We start from the raw sequence: 8,229 nt of genomic DNA, 5'->3' as shown, positions 1-8,229 counted from the left end.
GGGAGAGAAGAAAAAAGCCCATTTCCATCTGCTGTGCTGATGTCTTTCCCCTCTTCTATATTGTAATTGCTTTCATCTCTGAGAGGGCTTGGAAGGCACCAAATGGCTTATAGCAAGGGCCTTGTGCTGTGCAAGTGAGAAAGCTCTGGGGCTTGAATGTGCCCTCGAAGTTCTCACAGCATCCTCTCACACTTACCTCTGTCCTCACAAGGGTGGAACAAGGGTGATTTAAGATTAAAGTTTAAGTCCGGCTCTTCTCTTGCCTTTACAAACATAGAGGGCTCCATCACTGTAAGAAGCGGTCTTGTGATCTCTCAAGGGGGTTAATGATTAATTTTAAATATCAGAATGTTAAAATAGTTCATTGTGGCGGGTGTTTGCAAAAGCTCAAGTGCAGTGTTGGGGGAGGTTTCTGGATTCCAGGCCAAGGGTATGGTGCAGTGCTGCTGGGAGGTTTCTGGATTCTAAGCATTGCCTTCTCCTTCTGCTACTGAGTCTCCTGTAACACAGTGGGTGTGCTTTGAGGCACTTGGCTGCGTAAGGCAGAAAACGTTTATGGTTTGAAGAAAGTGTGTTCTTTGGAGTTATTAATCTGCAGTGAGAATCAATGTGAACATACTTCAGCACCACTTATGTTCACACAGGTTTGGTTCCCTCATTATGTACCTTTCTTTGTTGCTTTAATCAGTAATGACTGTGATGATAGGATGTTCTGCTCGTTGAGAGTGCAGGTTTCTCAAACATCACGTGATTTCTACATATAATATCAAGCATTAGCACGATAGGAGCCTAAGGATACATTCAGCCAAGACTGTTCAGAGTGTCTTTGGGATCTTCAGGCAGGCAGATCCACAGCAAAGCCCAGACCTTGTGGCTGCTTCCAGCCATGAGAAAGGGGTCCTGGTGCCTCCCCTTCCAGGGCTGGACACTCTGCATTGGTCTCCCAAAGAGCACAGGCAATAGCTGTGCTCCGTGATGGGTATGACTTAAAAGCAAATTAATTGGATTAGTGCTAGTGTACGTAGTAACAGCCGAGTATATCTGTACATCAGCTCTATGCTGATATGCACTCTTAAGTGGGACCTTTTCAACTGCAGGCTGGCTCAGAGAAGTCTCTTGGGCTCCACTCTGTGGCGTATTTGCAGAGCTAAACCTCTTCTAATAGGGCAGATGGAGCCTTCTCTGTGAATCCTGATTGCTGGTGATGTGGTGATGTCAGTTGTGTCTTCACACTGCTACAGCAGCTCTCATGGTTGACCATCATGGAGCAGGGAGCACAGGGCATGCAGATGCTTGGGGAACGAAGAGGAGAGTTTTGTGGGGCTGCAGCAAAAGGGTTTTGCAGTGTGTTTGAGAGCAGCATCCCAGCTGCAACCCCTTTCTATTGGTGGAGACAAAAGTGACTGCACTGCAGCAGGGCTGCATTCGCAGCATCAGCATTAGCATTAGCAGCTGGGCTCTGTGCAGGCAGCTTTGCTCTTGTGCCACAGTGCTGAATATTATCAGTGTTCAGCTAGTAACGAAAACTGCTTTTCCACACCAGTACTTTGATAATGCCTGAAAAGCAGCAGGAAAGGGACCTGGCCAATTCCTACTGGGTTTCCCCACTCTACAGTTTGTGGTTCCCACCAGTTTGTGTCCTCTAAGTACCTGGTTCTGTTGTGGAAACACAGTCTGTGTTGTGTGGGCCCTTGGCTGGTGGTATCTGCGGGTTGTGAAATAGACAGCGGAGACTTTGAAAGGGAAGTTGTGGTGGTGGTGAGCTGGTCGCAGAAGTCATCAATGGCAATGTAGCAAATGAGTTTCTGTCTCTTATTAATTACAGGAGAGGTAATAATCCTTCCACTGCACTAACTACAGCCAGTGAAAATATGGTAATGAAAATAAGCCCCATTGCCAGTATCTGGAGAGTTACAATTTGCATTTATAAAGAGGCTTATGTGAATAGCGATTATTATTTTGTACATGGCTCTCTTTTGTCCCATCTATTCTCATCTCAGCAAATGCTGGTGTAATTGATCACAGAAGATTAAATGCTGCAAAATCCTGTTAAAATGGAGACTCTGGTTGGTTTTGACTTAAACTCGTGTTGTGTGTCACAAAGAACATGCTGACTGCTTAGTCATCATAATGCCCACCAGTATTCCCCTTTCCAGAGTTGCACATGGTTGTCTGCCAGTAACATAAGAAACTCTCACCATTAGTTTACCTTGTCCTGGATGCCTGGGGTGAATGATTCTAATTATTGCAAGGATTTATGCCCTTTTCCCTTTGGGTTTGGCTAGTGATGGTAATGAAGATGTGGTTTTGTAGGCAGATCAGCGTAAATTCCTACAAAAGCCGCTCCTGTAACTGCTCGTAGTAAAACTTTTGATATGTATTTTGTATTCTCTCTTTGCTATTGCAGTCCCTGATGATATCTCATCTTTATTCCCCAAAATAAAGCCTCTTCGCTAATGAGTTCCCTAATGATTATGTGAGTAATTCCTGCTTGAACAATTGCTACTCTTCACTATGAAGGGGGAGGCTTGGAACAGAATTTTGCATTTGGTTCTTTTTGTTTCACATTTTGCGTTGATATTTTTTGTTTCTTGAAGTTTTGGGAGTTTAATTCCTTGTAAATTGTCATCTCCTTGCAGGGCTGTTAGACCAGAAGTATCTTAATGGAACTTGGTGAGTTTGAAGGGTAGTTATGCTTGCAATGATTTGGTGTCACCTCTTTCTTTTGGTGTATTGTCTCTAGCGACAAATACTAATGATTAGTGAGCACCATTAAGATCCTAGTGAGGTGCTGACTGCCTGGAGTGACCTAGTTATTTAAGAACCTGAATGCTTCCTGTGGGATCCCTTAGAGTTGCCCCATTAAATGTGTTTTGCTGGTCCTCTACAGAGAGCTTTGTCTCCACACTTGCTGCTGTGACTGCAGCAGCTTTGGTCTGTTTACCCTTTTCTAGCCAGCACTGAATAGTTATCAAACTAGAGTGGTTTTAACTAAAACTCAACAGTAGCTATGAATAGGGATGAAGCCTCTAGCAGCCCTATTAATTAGCAGCCATTTCACCTAAAATTATCAGGAATTGTTTGCAGTGTGTGGACAAACACACAAACACACAAAACAATGGTTTGCAGTGCTGTGGTTGCGAGGGTGATGGAGACACAAACTGCACACTGAGCTGCCCTTTTTCAAGGAGGCAAAGGAGGAGGACTAATATTTTTCTGTTTTATAAGGCCAGGTTGGACGGGGCTTGGAACAACCTAGTCTAGTGGAAGGTACCCCTCCACATGGCAGGGTTTGGAACTGGATGAGCTTTAAGGTCCCTTCCAGCCTCAACTGTTCTATGGATTCTGTGACAATGGGTATAGGTGAACACATTTAAAACACTTGGTTTACATTTAAAAATTAAGTTAAATTTTAAGTTAAAATGTTTAAAAGCATTTGTTGCTGGTTTTGTGGGTTTTCTGTAGATAGCCCCTCATACCACATGAAACGTCTGTGGCTTCCACTAATGTCTCTGTTCTGAGCACTGTCATGAAGAAGAATGAAGAAGAAAAACTCTTGAGCAAGGAAATAATTTGAGGTCTGCTTGGTTATAGTGAGCTTAGAGAAACCTGATGTAACTTTAGCCCTGAGTGCAGGATCAGCTCTCACAAGCTGTGAGCAGCCAATATCACTGCTTCCCAAGCTGCAGTGTTTCAGGTGTCCTGGCAAAACTTTGCTCTTGTTGGTGCTCCTTAGTGCAGGTCTGCAATCTGTACTCCTCTCTCAGCTTTCAGACCTCTTCACGAAGAGACGGGCATTGTGGAAGGGGTGAGCACAACACTATCCATTGTCCTTATGGAGCCAGGAGAGCTGAGACAGTGGTCTCAGAGGCCTGGAGAGGAAAGTGTCACTCAGAGAGCCTGGAAATTAAAACTGATGGATATCAAACTGGAAAGAACATTTTGATTAAACACTGAGGGCAATCAGGCACCAAAACTACAAAGGATAAGCAAAATAAATCCTTTATTGCTGGAGGCCTTAAAGCCAGTATCCTGAAAGAAGACCTGGTACAAAACCAGGGTGCTCCCCATGCAGAAAACTCAATGGGAATCAGGGAAGGGCTTTGGCTGGTTGGAGTCACTGACCTCCTTCCTTGCCCGGCAGCCCAAGCAGGAGGGTGAACACTGCAAAGGCTACAGCAGGGCTGTGACATGACAGGGATCCCTAGCATGCAGTGCTGCAAAACATGCATCTGCAACATTGGTGACTGATACAGAGATTCACAAATGTTGTTGTCACAGGTGTTAAAAGGGTTAAATCTTCCTTTCTCCTGTTTTTGCTTGTTTTCCTTCTAATGTGTCTGGGTTTTTTTTCAGTGCAGGAGTCGAAAATCATAGTCTCAAAAGAATTTCAGGCCATCACAAGCCTTCATAGCAAGATGTCTCCAAGAAACCTCCCTGTTCTCACCCAGTGCCCCAGCAGGACTTTACATCAGGAAGCATTTGCCTGCAGCTAAGCCATCAGTAACGTCTTTGCAAGGACAGCTCTATGTGTTCTCAGATGCAGAAGGTGCCAATGCTCCCTTCTCGGGGGGCTGGGAGACCCCAGGTTGTGCAGCAAGGTTGGATTCGCACACGGTGGCCTGGGCAATGTTAATTGTATTCTCTTTCCTCTCCTCTGGTCTCTTAGAGTCTTGTCTCTTACAGTCTCTTCCCTTAGCTTCTTTCTCTTTGCTTAGATTCTCTTAGATTCTCCTCCCTTAGACTCACTTCCCTTAGATTCAATTCTCATAGATTCTCATCACTTAGATTCTTGTCTCTAATAGTCTCTAATAATCTTATATTTTCTTCTGTTTTCTTCTTTTACATTGGATTCTCTTGGATTCTCTTAGAATCTCTTCTCTTAGATTCTCTTAGAATCACTTATCTTGTATTCTCTTTTCTAAGATTCTCTTAGATTGTCTTAGATTATCTTCTCTTGTTTTCTCTTACATTCTCTTCTCTTACAATCTCTTAGAATCTCTTTAGAATCTCTTCTCTTGCATTTTCTTGGAATCTTTTCTCTTACATTCTATTATCTTATAAGACAATCCAAGAGAAAGAAGAGGAGCAGAAGAGAATGGAGGAGAGAGAGTGGGAGAGAGAGAGAAGAAAATAGGAGAAAGAAATAATAGGAGAAAGAGAATAGGAGAGAAAAGGCGAAAGAAAGAAGAGAGAATGGGAGAGAGAGAGAGAAGAGAAGGAGAAGAAAAAGAGAACAAAAGGGAGTGAAGAAAAAGAGAAGGAAAGAACGAAAGGAAAAGAGAATAGATGAAAGAGAATAAAAGAGAATATAAGTGAGAGAAGAAAAAGAGAAGGAAAGAAAGGAAAGAAAGGAAAAAAGAAAAAATAATAGAAGAAAGAATAAAAGAGAAAGGAATAAAGTGTAAAAAAGAGAATAGAAGAAAGAACAAAAGACAATAGAAGGAAGAGAATAGAGTAGGATAGAGTAGAAGAGAATAGAAGAAAGAGTAGAAGAGCAGAGAATAGAAGAAAGGGAGTAGAAGAGAAGAGAAGAAAGAGAGAAGAGAGAGTAGAAGATAATAGAAGAAAGATTGAAGAGAATAGAAGAAAGAAAGAAGATAATAGAAGAAAGAGAGAAAAAGGGAATAGAAGAAAGAGAACAGAAGATAAAGATTCTAAGAGAATCTAAGAACTTCTAAAAGAAGAGAATACAAGGAATAAAGTTTAAGAGAATATAGAGAAGCAAACATCAGAATATAAGAGAATAAAATTTAAGAGAATCTAAGCAATTATAAGAGTATAGAATGTAAGTGAAAAGAATGCAATAGAAGGGAAGGGAATATACGAGAAGAAAAAGGAAGAGACTCTAAGAGAATATAGGAGACTATAAGAGAAGAGAAGAGGAAGGGAAGGGAGTATAAAGGAAGGGAAGAGCCTCTAAGAGAATATAAGAGAATAAATGAGAATGTAAGAGAAGAGGAGAGATTGTGAGAAAAGAGGAGAGAATGTAAGAGAAAAAAAGAGACTCATAAGAGAAGAGACTCTAAGAGAATATAGGAGAATAGAAGAGAAGGGAATATAAAAGAAGAAAAGGGAAGAGACTAAGAATATAAGAGAACATAGGAGAATATAAGAGGAAAAGAATAGAATAGAATAGAATAGAATAGAATAGAATAGAATAGACTAGAATAGAATAGAAGGTAAGAGAAGAGCAGAAATGTGAGAGAATAAAAAGGAAGGAAATATAAGAGAAGAAAAGGGAAGAAACTCTAAGAGAATGCAAGAGAAGAGGAAAGAATATAAGAAAAGGGAAGGGCATATAAGAAAAGGGAAGGGAATATAAGAGAAGAGACTAAGAGGATGCAAGGAAGGGAAGGGAAGTTTTCCATTAACATCCCCAGTGGCCTTACGTCTTCCTCCCATGCCACTTTGCCATGCTTCACTACAGGATCCAAGGACCTTGTCCCTGTATGTCTGGGTTCATCAGCACACTGCATGCTGGGTATCATGCATCATCTGCAAGGCTGGGCTTCCTGGAGGCTCTGTGATCACCAGGGTGTGACAGAAGCATAAGCAGAGAGGGGTCTCGGGACACATGCTCTTTGCCTGCATGCACTGCTCTGTTACGGTATTTTCTTGAAATCAGGGTGTTAAATACACATCTCTGTCCCTGTGAGTGGTACCCCAGGCTGCCAGGACACTGAGTCTGTGTAATAGACTGTGTGTGTTATGGCCTATAAGCACCCCCATCAGGTACGGTACATTTGAAGTATTGTCACTGTAAAATGTTTAGCAGATAATACCCTCTACTGAACTAGAAACCTGCACTAGTGCTGCATGCCTGGCAGGCTTGGAAAGGTAGATAAATTTGGGGCGATGCACATGAAAGCTCTACATCCAGCTCTGGTTCTCATAGGTAAAGGGCAGAGCAGGCTCAGGGGTCCATCAGCTGCACCAGAGGAGCTTTGCTTTCAAGATGTAACACTTGCTTCTCTGATAAATGACCAGTTCAAACAAGTTGAAATCAAAGTGAATTTCCCCAGAGCTGGGTGTTGTTCACATGCGGTATGTGTGGTAGCAAACGTTCACTGTGAACCAGATGCCAAACAGACCCTAGTATCTCAGATAAGCCAGTTTCCTCTCTCTAACCCTAACTCTAACTCTAACTCTAACCCTAACTCTAACACCCCTGGGTGAATTTAACCTCATGTCAGCAAAGCACTTCAGCTCAAGGTACTGAAGACGAGCTCCAGCAAGGGCTCAATCTCACCAGACACACCAAAGTGTGTGAGGGCAAGAAGCCCTTCCCGTAAGAGAGAAGGATAATTGTGGCTTTGGGTTTTTTCTACAAAGAGCTGAAGAGACCCTCAGCAGCTGTGGGAAATGCCTGCACTCCCTGGGGTACTAGTCATAGAGTCACTGAATTGTTTGGGTTGGAAGGGACCTTCACAGCTCATTGAGTCCAACCTCCCCTGCAATGAGCAGGGATGTCTTCAAGTAGATCACGTTCCTCAGAACCACATCCAGCCTGGCACTGGATGTCTCCACCACCTCTCTGGACAGCCTGTGCCAGTGTTTCACCACCCTCATTGCAAAAAACAACGCGGCAGACCTGCAGCTGGTGGTTCTCCCTCCCTCCAGCACTTGCTTTCTCCTCAGCAGTGCAGCTCATCTGCTGCGGAGCTGGGCTTCCTGTCAGGAAAATCAGCTCCCAGCCCTGAAAGTGCCCCACCAGCCTCTGCTCACACAAGCAGATCAAGATGGCAAAGCTTTGTTATTTTGTGTACATCCCCAGACAGGAGACATCATAAACAGCAAGGTCCACACATTGTGAGTACTGTGGTAGACTCCAGTTGGGTTGGAAAGGCTTCATGAGTACTCATTCAACAAGACAATACCAAGAACTTTAAACTCTGCTATTTCAAACTTAAGTGGAGCATGCTGCTTGTGAAAGACTTCTCCTGAAATAGTTAACAAATACAGCAAAAGCTCTGTCCTGGATGACAATGCTTCAGGAGTGCACTGGCTGCAGCAGGTATGGCTCATCAGGGGGCATTGCCTTGGGCAGGGGTACAAAGCCAGGTGCTGCCCCCTGATAGAACTGCTTGTGCTGTGCTTTGACTAATGTCGCTGTTTTCAGAACAGGGGATTTTAAACTCCAAGATGTTTCAGGCAGGGGTGACTTTTACACTGCATGTGTAGGACCTAAATACAGCCCTGACCAGGCCTAGGACTTGTGGTGCTCCT

Source organism: Melopsittacus undulatus, chromosome 6 (genome assembly GCF_012275295.1).
Source record: "Melopsittacus undulatus isolate bMelUnd1 chromosome 6, bMelUnd1.mat.Z, whole genome shotgun sequence".
NCBI classification, from domain to species: Eukaryota; Metazoa; Chordata; class Aves; order Psittaciformes; family Psittaculidae; genus Melopsittacus; species Melopsittacus undulatus.
This window is presented reverse-complemented; position numbering follows the sequence as displayed.